Raw genomic sequence first — 13,706 nt, 5'->3', positions numbered from 1 at the left:
GATCTTGTCAAGAAGAGGAAGACTTAGAGATAACATTCTAGACGTGTTTATTTTTGACTTTATTGAAACTCTTAGAAGCTGACATGAAATTATCACCTGATAACCTTCTACAGCAAATATAAAGTTTAAATTTTCACAAACTTGAACTTATTAGAAGGAATGCAAGGCTCATCCGAAATTCTATAAAGCAAGAATACATACACATATACCTATATATGTGTATGTAGGTGTATAAAATATTAAATATATCCATGTATTTTTTTTTTAAAAAAGCCAGGCACCTCGTGAGCCCTGAAGAAATCCTGATCCATTCCTTACAGTGGAAAGAATGCTGCCATATTTGTCAACCACAATTACTGTTAGCCACTCAGTTTTGTCCGACTCTGTGACCCCATGAACTGTAGCCCGCCAGGCTCCTCTGTCCGTGGGATTCTCCAGGCAAGAAAACTGGAGTGGGTTGCCATGCCCTTCTCCAGGGGATCTTCCTGACCCAGGGACTGAACTTGGTTCAGGCAGATTCTTTACAGCCTGAGCCACCAGTACCAAAGCATGAAAAAGTAGTAATTTTGTGATCAAAACAATTCGAGTCCTTGAGAAACAATGCTAACAAAACTATCCTCACCAAAAATCTATGGGTGGTGGCCAGGTACAAATCTAATGCCTTAAGTGCTTCCGTAGCTAAAGGAAAAGACAGTGAATGTAAATAAAGCCAGCATCTCAAGAAGGCAACAACCCTAAAACAGAGCTAATGAAAACAGAGGAACAAATTAATAAAGATAAAAGCTGAAATTAACGAGTTAGAAAAGGGGAACACAGCAGAATTAATAAATAAACCCCGTAGCTGCTTCCCTGAAAATAAAAAAGAAAAGAAAATGCTCTAAAATAGACAAACCAGCTGGTAGAATCAAGACAGTCAGAAGAAACACAAATGAGAATTAGGAATGAGAGAAAGGCTATGAAACCATAAATACTGAGGCTATTTGGATGCACAAAGATAAAACAGTGGAGGATTCTATGCTAATGAACTTGAAAACTGGGATAAAATGGATAATTTTCTAGAAAAAGCACAAATTACATAAATTGACCCCAAGAGCAGCAGAATATTTAAGGAAAGACATGAGAGAGTTTTGCCTCAAGGTGATGCCATGGGTCTCTACCAAAAATAGTTGAAAAGGAGATGTTCAAACAAATACTCATTCATGAATATTTATAGCAGCACAGTTCACACCAAGTGTCCATCCACAGATGATGGATAAACGCTACATAGTTCCTCCACACAAGGGAGCATCCCTTAGCCCTGCAAAGGGGAGAAGCCCTGACACTTGCTACCACGTGGACGGACCCTGAGAACACGATGCTCAGTGAGATAAGCAGACACAGAAGGACACGCGGGGTGTGATTCCACTGATGGGAAACATTCAAAACAGGCTGATTCACAAACACAGAGAGTGGGTTCCTGGTTGTCAGGGGCTGGGGAGGGCATGGGGTGACTACTGACGGGGACAGAGTTTTTGACTGAGGTATGGTGATACTGAAATTAGTAATAATAAACATGTATTTGGTCTTTGTCTCAGTTCCCGGCTCAGAGCTCATCAAATGCTGGAATTTCCTAAGTGACAAGAGATATAAAGGAAAGTGAAAGTGAAGTCGCTCAGTCGTGTCCTACTCTTTGCGACCCCATGGACTGTAGCCTATCAGGCTCTGTCCATGGGATTTTCCAGGCAAGAGTGCTGGAGTGGATTGCCATTTCCTTCTCCAGGGGATCTTCCTGACCCAGGAATCGAACCTAGGTCTCCTGCATTGCAGGCAGATGCTTTACCGTCTGAGCCACCAGGGAAGCTATAAAGGGGTCTTTAGTTATTCACAATATAAGTACCTTCAAGCACAGTGACAGACTTTATTTTCTTGGGCTCCAAAATCACTGTGGATGGTGACTGCAGCCATGAAATTAAAAGATGCTTGCTCCTTGGAAGAAAAGCTATGAGAAACCTAGACACTGCATCAAAAAGCAGAGACATCACTTTGCAACCAAACATCCATATAGTCAAAGCTATGGTTTTTCCAATAGTCATGTATGGATGTCAGACCTGGACCATAAAGAAGGCTGAATACCAAAGAATTGATACCTTCAAACTGTGGTGCTGGGGAAGACACTTGAGAGTCCCTTGGACAGCCAGGAACCAGTCAATCCTAAAGGAAATCAACCCTAAATATTCATTGGAAGGACTGATACTGAAACTCCAATACTATGGCCCCTGATGGAAAAGAAAAGACCCTGATGCTGGGAAAGACTGAAGGCAGGAAGAGAAGGGGATGACAGAGGATGAGATGGTTGGATGGCATCACTGACTCAATGGACATGAGTTTGAGCAAGCTCTGGGAGATAGTGAAGGACAGCATGCATAGACTGTATGCTGCAGTCCATGGGGTTGCAAAGAGTCAGACATGACCAAGTGACTGAACAATAACAACCAGCAGGCCCCAATATTAAGCCTCCAAAGATAAAATGAAAAAGGAATCCACAGACTGCCCCCCATCTCCATGAAAGCAAAAAGAACAAAATCAAGTCTTATCCAGGTAAATCTAGAGATACTGGAATAAAACAATCCTACCATCATCAGTTAAGACAGGTTCCAGGATGGCAGAAGCTAGTCAGTGTTGGAAAATCTATTCAGATAAAAATAGACTTCGTTGTCCTAATAGATTGGAGCAGATGAACCAAAGGCTCATCAGGAGATGCCACTGTTCGGTAGGCAGAATAGGGAAAAGGAGTCCAAAATGGCGGTGGCTAAAAGACAAGGAAGGTCAAAGGAAGGTCCGAGGACCAGAGTGAAGACTTCAGGCAGAACAAACAGCACTCCTGGCTAAGCCCAATTTGCATAGGGCAGACCCAGGTGAAGGAAAAACATATAAAAGGAGGAGCCAAAGCACTTTCTCACGGACTCTCTCTCCCGCATGCGTGCGCTTTTTTCTTTCTTTCTCTCTCTCTCACTCTCCTGCTATCTTCTAAATAAAATAGAGCTGTAACACTGATTTGCCTAAGAGCTGTAGCACGGTTTGTCCAAGACCCGAGAGCTGTGACGCGCCAAGGGCTTTAATGTCCGTCGCTCCAAATCTTTGTTGTGACGAGACAAAGAACCGAGGAACATACACTCGCGTGACACCACTAATATTCACCAGAGATTCTAGGTAAAACAGGAAAATAACACTCTTTTTATTTTTTGCTTTAATGGAAGTTAGGTATTTCTTTTACTTTAAAATTTTTATTGGTGTATAGTTGCTTTACAATGTGTTAATTTCTGTTGTACACCAAAGTGAATCAGCTGTATGTATACATATATCCCCTGTTTTTGGATTTCCTTCCCATTTAGTTCACCACAGAGCACTGAGTAGAGTTCCTTGGGCTATACAGTAGGTTCTCGTAATGTCATAGTGTGTATGTGTCAACTCCAAGCTCCCCTTCCAACCAAGCCCCCTTTTCCCCTTGGTGTCCATATGCTTGTTCTCCGTGTCTGTGTCTCTATTTCTGCCTTGCAAATAAGTTCGTCTATATCATTTTTCTAGATTCCACATATATGGGTTAGTATATGATATTTGTTTTTCTCTTTCTGACATAACTTCACTCTGTATGACAGTTTCTAGATCATCTTAGGAAATTTCAACATTTTATGAACTCTGAATCAGAAACAGAGATGAAGATCAAATAACACAATCAACATATCTCTACAAGTGACCCAGTTTTGTTCCTTTTATGGCTAAGTAATAGTCCACTATAATATATGCACCACATCTTCTTTACCCATTCACCTGCTGATGGGCATTTAGGTTGTTTCCATGTCTTAGCTATTGTAAACAGTGCTGCTATGAACATAAGGGTGCATGTGTCTTTCTGAATTATAGTTTGATCCCTGAGTTGGGAAGATCCCCTGGAGAAGGGAAAGGCCACCCACTCCAGTATTCTGGCCTGGAGAATTCTGTGGACTGTATGGTCCACGGGGTCGCAAAGAGTCAGATGACACGACTGTGTGACTTTCACTCACTCATTCACTTTCTCTGGATATAGGCTCAGGAGTGGGATTGCTGGGTCATATGGTAACTCTATTTTTAGTTTTAAGGTGATTCTATCTTTAACGTGAATGAATAAATGGACAGGACTTCTGGTACCGTTGTTAAACACTTGAAACCTTCACAGAAGTCTCCAAGAAACAGTGTACCAGTAGCATCTTCTACCTTTTTCATTGGGGACCCACATGTGCCTTGACCAGGGGCAGGGGTTCACAGAGGTACAGGGAGATGGGCAAGAGGTCCATACTAAACCCCGGAACCTGCACCAGATCTCCCCAAAATCCCTGAAGCCTGCACCTCAAGAGGGCTGAATGGAATGGTGAGGACCTTCAGAAGGCTCATGCCCCCTTCTCTTTTCCATGAAGCCTTCTAGTAAATCCCTTCTATGGACAGTAATTCACCAACATCACCGGGGCAGGTTGACCACACTGTGGAGGTGCTGGCAAGCTCCATAAGGCAGGATAACAAAACAGTTCATAATGGTAGGACAGGTAACACTTGAATCAATGCCCACTCTGATACCACACAGGGCCCAGGGGGCTCCTGGGCACAAGGCCTTTGATTTCCCCCTTTCTTTGATTATAGGAAACAGCCTTCACTCAGCCTCCGTGAACTTCCTTGAGTTCTAATGGCAGATTCAAGCAGTTGCTAATTAGGGAAGGGAGGGGATGCAAGACCAGGGAAAACCAAAGTCAGGAACAGCCTTGGGGCAAGGTCCTGGTTCCCCAATAGTGGATACACACAACAGTACCTTTGAGCTATTTTGCAGATACTGAAACCCCTCCAGGTAGAAGCGTTATTCATTCAGTCCTGTCCGACTCTTGGCAACCTATGGACTGTAGCTTGCCAGGCTTCTCTGTCCATGGGATTCTCAAGGCAAGAATACTGGAGTGGGTTGCCATTTCCTACGCCAGGGGATCCTCCCAACCCAGGAATCACACAGGGTCTCCTGCATTGCAGGCACATTTTTTTTTTTACCATCTAAGCCATCAGAGAAGCTAATAATTAACAGTGATATGCAGCCCACAAACATGTAGACCCCAGACTAGCTGGACCTGAAGGTTGATGATGCTGACTCCTACTTAACTCACCAGGCGCTCATGAGAAGAATGGCCACAAGCTGAACATGCCCGCTTTGAACAATGACTATAAAGCTTCTCACTACCTTCCCCAAGTGGGGACACATGATTTTGAGGGCATTAGCCCACTGTGGCCCCCTTTGCCTGGCAAAGTAATAAGGCTATCCTTTTCTACTTCACCCAAAATTCTGTCTTTGAGATTTGATTTGGTGCAGGTGTACAGAAAGGCTGAGCTTTCAGCATCAACTGGGGCTGTAAAACCAGTATGATTTCTTAAGCTGAAATGGGAAAGGAATTCACATGTTGCTGTTTTCAGAGGTTGTCACTGTATCATGGAAACCCCAAGAGAGTTTATGAAGTGTTACCAAGGTGTTCACAACAGTTACAATGTAAATATGCAAAAGCAACAGTAGCTTTCTGTGGATGGGTGACAACCCTTGAGAACACAGATTTGGAAAAAAGAATCCATTCACAACAGTGTGCATGCTAAGACATTTCAGTCATGTTCCACTCTTTGCGGCCCCATGGACTGTAGCCGGCCAGGCTCCTCTGTCCATGGGATTCTCCAGGCAAGAATAGTGGAGTGTATTGTCATGCTCTCCTCCAGGGGATCGTCCCCACCCAGGGATGGAACCCACGTCTCTTATATCTCCTGCATTGGCAGGCAGGTTTTTTTTTTACCACTAGTGCCACTTGAGAAGCCCTATTCACGACAGCAATGAAAACAAAAACTCAAGAAACTCACAGACACTTCAGACATATGTGGGACTTAAAAACACACACACAAACCTATTGAAGGACAATTAACATGGAATATATGAAGAGATGCTCCAATTCTGAAGGAGAAGACCCAAGAGTATAAAAAACATGTCAATTTCCTCCATATCCATCCATACAATGGTATTTCAATACAGATGAAAATTCCAGTCAGATTCTTTTCCCCAGGGTGAAGGAGAACTGAATAAAATTATTCAAAAGTTCTTTTGGCAGAATACACTGCTGGCTTGGGAGTTGCCAGGGTTTTAAGAGCCCAGTAGTCGGGGACGGGGGACTACATATTTTTGCAAGAAATTGAAATGCATTGTGAAACGACAATACTTACAAAGTCATGCTATCACTGGCCCAAAAGCTGATCAAAGTATATACTGGGCTTCCCAGGTGGCACACTGGTAAAGGATCCACCTACAATTCAGGAGACACAGGAGACGTGGGCTGGATACTTGGGTCGGGAAGATCCCCTGGAGCAGGACATGGCAACCCATTTCAGCATTACAGAGGAGCCTGGAGGGCTAGTTCGTAGGGTCGCAAAGAGCCAGACATGACAGAGCTCCCACGTGTGCATAATTGAGGTGCCTTTTCATTTTCAGCCACAGAGGCTGCTGTTGGCAGAGCTGTTACAGTTACAGATAGAATGATATGGGTTTTCTTTTTAAATCTGTATTTATTCATCTGGCTGCACCAGGTCTTAGTCGTAATATGTGGGGTCTTTAATTGTGTCGTGTTAGATCTAGTTCCCCGACCAGGGATGAAACCCAGGCCCCCTGCTTTGGGAGTACAGAAGTTAGCCACTGGACCACCAGGGAGGTCCAATGATATGGGTTTTCTATTTCTCTCCTTACACCAAAGGAAGCACATTCCTGGGTTAGAGGGGATGGTGTCTAAAATGGCTCACAGCTCTAGAAATAGTTGTAAGATATTAACTGTAGCACTCTTTGACTTGTTTTTTATAATTGGAAATAATGTCTGGATCAATCTGGAGTCCTTCCTTGGTGGGAACTTTGTAGTGATGGTGGAGGGGTACATACACCCCTCCATCGCAGGGCTCAATCCTTTGACTTGAAGTGGCCATTAGCAACTTCAACCCAAGGAGAGACTTGAAATCACCTTGACAATGTCTACCCTGTGCTCAGATGTGTGAGTCACCCCTTGCTGGGTGACCAAAGACCCAAAACTTAGGGACTTAAAACAGCACCCATTTTTAAATTTTTAAAAATATTTATTTATTTGTTTGGCTGCACCTCGCAGCAGGCAGCTGCTGAGTTTACCTGACTAAGGATCAAACCCACATTCAGGGGAGGGGACTGTCCCAGGGTGTGACTCGCTTGGGGACTGACCTAAGGTGTACTGGCAACACCAGGTGACACTCTGGTCCTGGAAATGTGATGAGCGAGGGGATGAGTCACTCCAGTTGTTCAGACTGTCCCACCTGTATCCGCTGATAGCTAGCCAACTCCAGACAAGATCAGTAAGTGACCTCCCCAATCACACACAGAATACACTGTTGCATATTGTAGTATACTATACATCACTTTGCCAACAAAAGTCCTTATAGTGAAAGCTATGGTTTTCCTACTAGTCACCTACAGATGTAAGAGTTGGACCATAAAGAAGGCTGAGCACTGAAGAATTGATGCTTTTGAATTGTGGTACTAGAAAAGACTCTTGAGAGTCCCTTGGACTGAAGAAGATCAAACAAGTCAGTCCAAAAGGAAATCAACCCTGGATATTCATTGGAAGGACTGATGCTGAAGCTGAAGCTCCAATAGTTTGGCCACCTGATGTGAAGAGCCGACTCATTAGAAAAGACCCTGATGCTGGGAAAGATTGAAGGCAAAAGAAAAAGTGGGTGGCAGAGGATAAGATGGTTAGATAGTATCACTGACTCAATGGACATGAATTTGAGCAAACTCTGGGAGACAGTGAAGGACAGGGAAGCCCGGCATGCTGCAGTCCATGGAGTTGCAAAGAGTTGGACATAATTTAGCAACCTAACAATAGCAACAACTGCTATTATCCTTGCTGCTATATCCCAGTGAGGTATTGTGAGTGTTTGTTATGCAGCATCATAGCATTTGATGACTGATACAGCCTCACTAATTAGCTTCTCTACAGGAGAGGCCTGGAGCAGGCAGACTGAGAAACTGGGATATTCTTAATAAAGAGTGATGTTTCATGAATGGATAAAGAATGTGGTATATCTATACAGTGGAATATTACTTAATTATAAGAAAGAATGGAATTATGTCACTTGCCACAACATGGATGGACCTAGAGATGTTCACCCTAAGTGATGAAAGGCAGAAAGAGAAAGACAAACATGATTTATCACTTACATGTAAATCTAAAATATGACACATATCATGTGATGTTGCTTAAATGTGGAATCTAACAAATGGTTGCTGTTGTTCAGTCATGGTACAAAGGAACTTATTTATAAAACAGAAATAGGGCTTCCCTGTTAGTCCAGTGGTTAAGAATGCACCTTGCAATGCAGGCCACATGGGTTTGATCCCTGGTCTGGGAAGATTCCACATGCCACAGAACAACCAAGCTGGTATGCTGTAACTACTGAGCCCTTAAGCCCCATCCACTGAGGCTGTGTGTTGCAAGTATTTAAGCCCACATGCCCTAGAGCCTGTGCTCCACAACAAGAGAATCACCACAATGAAAAGCCCACGCACAGCAATTAGAGAGTAGTCCCTACTTGCCACAACTAAAGAAAGCCTGTGTGCAGCAACAAAGACCCAGCACAGCCAAACATAATTTTTTTTTAAGTAGGAATAGTACAAGTGCCCATCAGTGGATGATAGATAAACAATATTGTCCCTCCACGTACCCGAATATTACTTGACCATGAAAAAGAGAGAAGCACTGACATTTGCTACAACAAAGATGGACCCTGAGAACACGATCCTCAGTGAGAGAAACAGACACAGAAGGATACACAGGATGTGATTCCATTGATGGGAAACGTCCAGAACAGGCCAATCCGCAGACAGAGATTGGGGATCATGGCTGTCAGGGGCTGGGGCAATGACTACTCATGGAAAAGGGGTTTCTCCTGAAATTTGATAGTGAACTTAATTGCACAGCTCCTGAATATGCTAGAAACCACTGGATTGCACACTTCAAAACGTTTAATTTTATGATAATGTGAATTTTACCTCAATCTTTAAAACAAGGATAAGAAATTCAGTTATGTTGGCAGGCACAATACAGTTATCAAAACTAATAGAAAAGATGGGTATCTACTGGCCTGAAAATATTCTCAATATTACCATTAAGTGGGGGAGGGGAACAAAAAAAACAGCATTTTGATTCCCTGGTTACAAAATGAGTACTTCATATCCACAAGGATATCTGCATGGAAAAGCCCTGAACTATATTATGGATCAGGATAAGAGAGGTCTACACCTGATGTGGACTCCTGCAAAGGGTTCTGAAACAGAAAAAGGATATTACAAGAAAACTGGGGAAATCCAAACCAAGTCTATAAGGTATAAATCAGCATTAATTTCTCATTTATAACAAACTTTTCTATATGTCTAAAATGATCCTACAATACAAAATCTCATTCTTTGTGTTTGCTTAAACCTGGGAAAATTTTTTAAAGGGAGAGAACAGTTGTTTCAGTTCTAAGGAATGAAATTACCAATAATTAGCTTTTCTCTGTTCTTTTCAATATTTTCTAATTATTTCCCACCCTGGCAACATATTATTATTTTTCAATCAGAAAGAGGTCCTAATCTTTAGTGCCGGTCATAGTGTACGAAGCCATTCTTACAAAATTCTTTAATATTTATGTATCATTAGTTTCCAGGAATGTATGCATCTGTATGGGAGAAATCTGGAAAGGTTTCTCTCTGGAATGGGGAGATGGATATTTTTGGTAGTGGTGGTGGATGATCTTTATTTGACTACATTTTCACCACCACAGACTTGCAGTGTTTGTGTAATAAAAAATAATAATGGGATTTATTTTTCTACCCACGAACTTCCCCCATGGTCTCCTGTGAATTTTCCCAATGACCTTTCCCAATACCCGCAGTAATTGATTCTCAATCAGATATTCAAATAGGTGCTTGGAGGGAAGACACAGTGATTCGGCAACTTTGATGATAAAGAATTTTTCCTTGGCCGCTCTTCCATCCTGCCGACTGCTACTTGTCTCCTACCCACTCCCACCCCCTCGACCCCCACTTTTCCAGCTCAGCCCCAACTTTGTGCCCCCTCCACCGCCTTGCAAATATCTTTTGGTTTTAAGAGTTCCCCAGGGAAGCCTTGTTCTAAATGAGGTGTAAAAATCTAAGCAGCACACACACACACACACACACAAAATAGCGAGAGGTTGGAATCAATACCCTCTTCACAGCTGCATCGATTAACAACCATATTCTTCATTTATTAATTATGAAGGGGGATTTCAGAGCCGCTTTCTCCTTCTCTGACTGTGACATGGCGGCCCCCCATCCCCACTTCCAGTGGCTGCCCCTCCCCCTCAAGGCTGCTCTGGGCCTGGGGGGGCTCTGGTCCCCTGACTGCATCCCCTAGTCCTGGGAAAAGAGGAGGAAGGCAAACACCTGATCCCACCTGCGGGTCCAGCCAGAAACCAAGTGCTTGAGAATTAGCCTTGCAGCAAATTATTCTATTCCTTGGCTTCTTTGCTGTTTGTTCTCCTTGTCTCCCCTACTAGAACGTAAGCTCGGTGAGGGACATCACCAGGTTTGTCCCTGCCCTGTTTCAATGGAGGTTTGCTCAGTGATAGTGCAGGTGGAGCCTGAAAAGAGAGGGCTGTTCGGATGAGGGCAGTAAGCATCAGTCCTTTGTCTGGGCTGAACCATTGTTACACCAGGGCAAGATATCCTGGGTCTGGGAACTCATGGGACAGAGGCCAGGTCAGGCTCACCTTTATTCCTGAGAGGCAGCATCAAGATAGCCCAGAAGTGACCACAGAAAATGCCCGTGGTAGACGAACAGAGGGGTGAATTTATAAATAGAAGGGTGGGTGAGTGGATGGACAGGTGGGTGGAAGGGTGGATGAATCAATGGATAAATAGGAAGGAGTGGATGGGGGATGAGTAGGAGGGTTGAGGAATGAATGAGTGTAAATGGATGGTGGGTAGATGGATGTGTAAATTGGGTGGAAGTTGGATGGATGGGAGGAAGGATGAGTAGATAGCTCAAAGGATAGATAAATGGTGGCATGAATAGATGGATGAATAGATAAATGCATGGGTAGGCAGGTGAATGGTTTGGTGGATGAATGGATGGATGGATGGTTGGCTAGGTGGATGAGTGGATGGGCAGATGAATAAATATGCATGTAATGTGTGGGAGAATGGACAGAGAAATGGGTGGATGGACAGAAAGATAGGTAAGTGGTTGGATGAATGGAGGGAATATATGGGTGAATTGCTAGGTGGGTGGGTGGATGGATTGATGGATCAGTGGATGGATGAATGGGTAGGTGAATGGATGGGTAGATGAATGGGTGGGATAGATGGGTGAATCAATAGTAGATAGTTGGATAGATGGATGAATGGATGGGTGGATGGATGGGACATTGGGTATATTGGTGAATGTATGGATTATTGGCTATATGGGTGGATGGATAAAGAGACAAATAAATGGATGCATTTATGGTTGGATGAGTTGGTGAATGCATGCAAGATGAGTGAAAAGTTTGGTCAATGTGTGGATGGATGAATGGATAGGTGGGTGAATGGATGGGTAGAAGAGCAAATGGGGTGTAATGTGTGGGAGAATGGATAGACAAATAGGTGGATGGATGGATGGATGGATGGCTAGAAAATAGATAAATGGAGGGATGGATGGGTACAAGGATGGGCGGGTGAATCAACGACCATGTTGGTGGACGGACTGATGGATGGATAAAAAGATGGAAGAGTCACTGGATGAATGGATATGTTGGTGAACATATGGCTTTTTGACTGTCTGAGTGGATGGATGTTGGATGACTGTCTTGGTAAAAAAGATGGATGGGTGGGTGATTTGAGTAAATCAATGGGCAGGTGGATGGATGAACACACGGGTGGGCACATGGGTGGATGAACCCACATGCTTAGGTGGGATTATTCTGCACAGGTTACTTCCTTTCTGAGTATTTCTTGTACCTGCACAGGTGCTGTGGGAGGAAACTCCTTGAGGGCTCAGGAGCTACCAGCGGTTCTCAGTAGAGGATGGCACAGGGGTTGCGGGGCTGGGGAGACCTACAGGGAAGAGTAACAAGCAGCAGAAGTAGCCACTGCACTTGGAGCTGGCGGCAGGCCAGGCCTGGGAGGGGAAGTGCAGGCAGGACTCCAGACAAGGAGGGATGCTCAGAGGGGTGGGGAGCCGGAGACCCAGCCTCTGCTCTTCCAGCCCGGTCAGCCTAGTCCTCCTACCCGAGGGACCCCCTGACAACCAGCTGGCAGTCCCCGCCCCCCACCTTCCGGGGCCCTCCTCGACTCTGCACAGGGCACTTTCCCTTGCCCTGTTTGTGCCCGCCCAGCCCTCATCTTCTCCAGGCGGATGGCCGCAAGAAAGGGGGCGGTCCTGCGCGGGGTGTTGGGGTGCACAGCTGTGGCAGCGGGAGCTAACTGTGGGCACCGGATCGTGGGGAGGGGCGCGTCTGCCCGAGGTCGATGGGAGTGGGGGGCCCGGGCTACGGTTTACACTGAATCCACGAAAATCACCGAAGCTTGAAAAGTGCTCAATACGCCATCGATCTCTCTTGGCTGATCGGCGCGGCCGCCGCAGTGGGCTGGGAACAGGGGCAAGGCGCGCACCGCCTCCCAGCTCAGAGCCCCGCACACCGCCCCCACTTGCCCCCAGCCTGGGGAGAACAGCCCCCCAGAGCACATGCACACCGCCAAGTCTTTCCCCGGCTGTTGTGGGTGACACGGAATTAAGACAGAAAACCTGGCTGGTCCACTGCCGGGCTGTGGGACCCTCCTGCCTTTCTGACCAGCCTCCCTGGGCCTCAGTTATACAGTCTCCGTAAAGTGGGTTTCACCACACTTACTCTGACGGGAATTCCTGGCTTCCTCGCGTCTATCTATGGGTTCTGCATCTCTTCCCATCTTTGTAGTGCGTCTCCATTCCCTCTGAGCTCAGGGGAGAGGAAACAGTGAGTGCAAAGGCTTGGAGGCCGGAGGCCATGTGGGACATTCAGAGAACGCAAGGACAGGCGACTGGGACCTGTCTCTGGAAGAACGATGGGTGACGGGTGTTTGTGGAAGCTTTGGTCTTTAATCCTGGAGGATGTGGTGTAGCCTGAATGGTTCAGCATCTTCCCCCTCAAAGCTATGCCTCGATTCTGACATGGCCTCCCCTGCCCCGCCCCCATGGCCCATTGGTCACCACTGCCTCTCTTGACCCCCCCACTGGTTCCCTGGGGACCTTTCAAGCTCAGTTCCGAACCACCCCCCTCCCCATCAGCACTCACATAATCCCAAAGGGCAGTCTGTGACCTGTCCCACTCCTCGTCTAGCCCCATGCCAGCCAGCCTGCATTGCTAGGGTCACTTATGCCCTCTCATCCCTCCTGGACTTTATCCTCCTGCCTGGAGGTGTGTCCCCACCCAGTGCACCGGCTAAACCTTTCCTTACCCTCCAAGACCTCACCCCAGCTCTCCCAGGCAGATCCCCCCTGCCAACCCTGGGGCCTCCTTTGGACTGTCTGGTTCTGTGTCCCATGGCCATGATTGTGGGGGGTTGCTGGGGACATTTGTAGCAGAGACTGGGTTGGGGACTTTGGGGACATGAAGCCAGAATCTTCCTC

This window comes from Bison bison, unplaced genomic scaffold (genome assembly GCF_000754665.1).
Source record: "Bison bison bison isolate TAMUID 2011002044 unplaced genomic scaffold, Bison_UMD1.0 scf7180017864203, whole genome shotgun sequence".
In the NCBI taxonomy this organism is placed as follows: domain Eukaryota; kingdom Metazoa; phylum Chordata; class Mammalia; order Artiodactyla; family Bovidae; genus Bison; species Bison bison.
Note: the sequence above shows the minus strand (reverse complement) of the source record.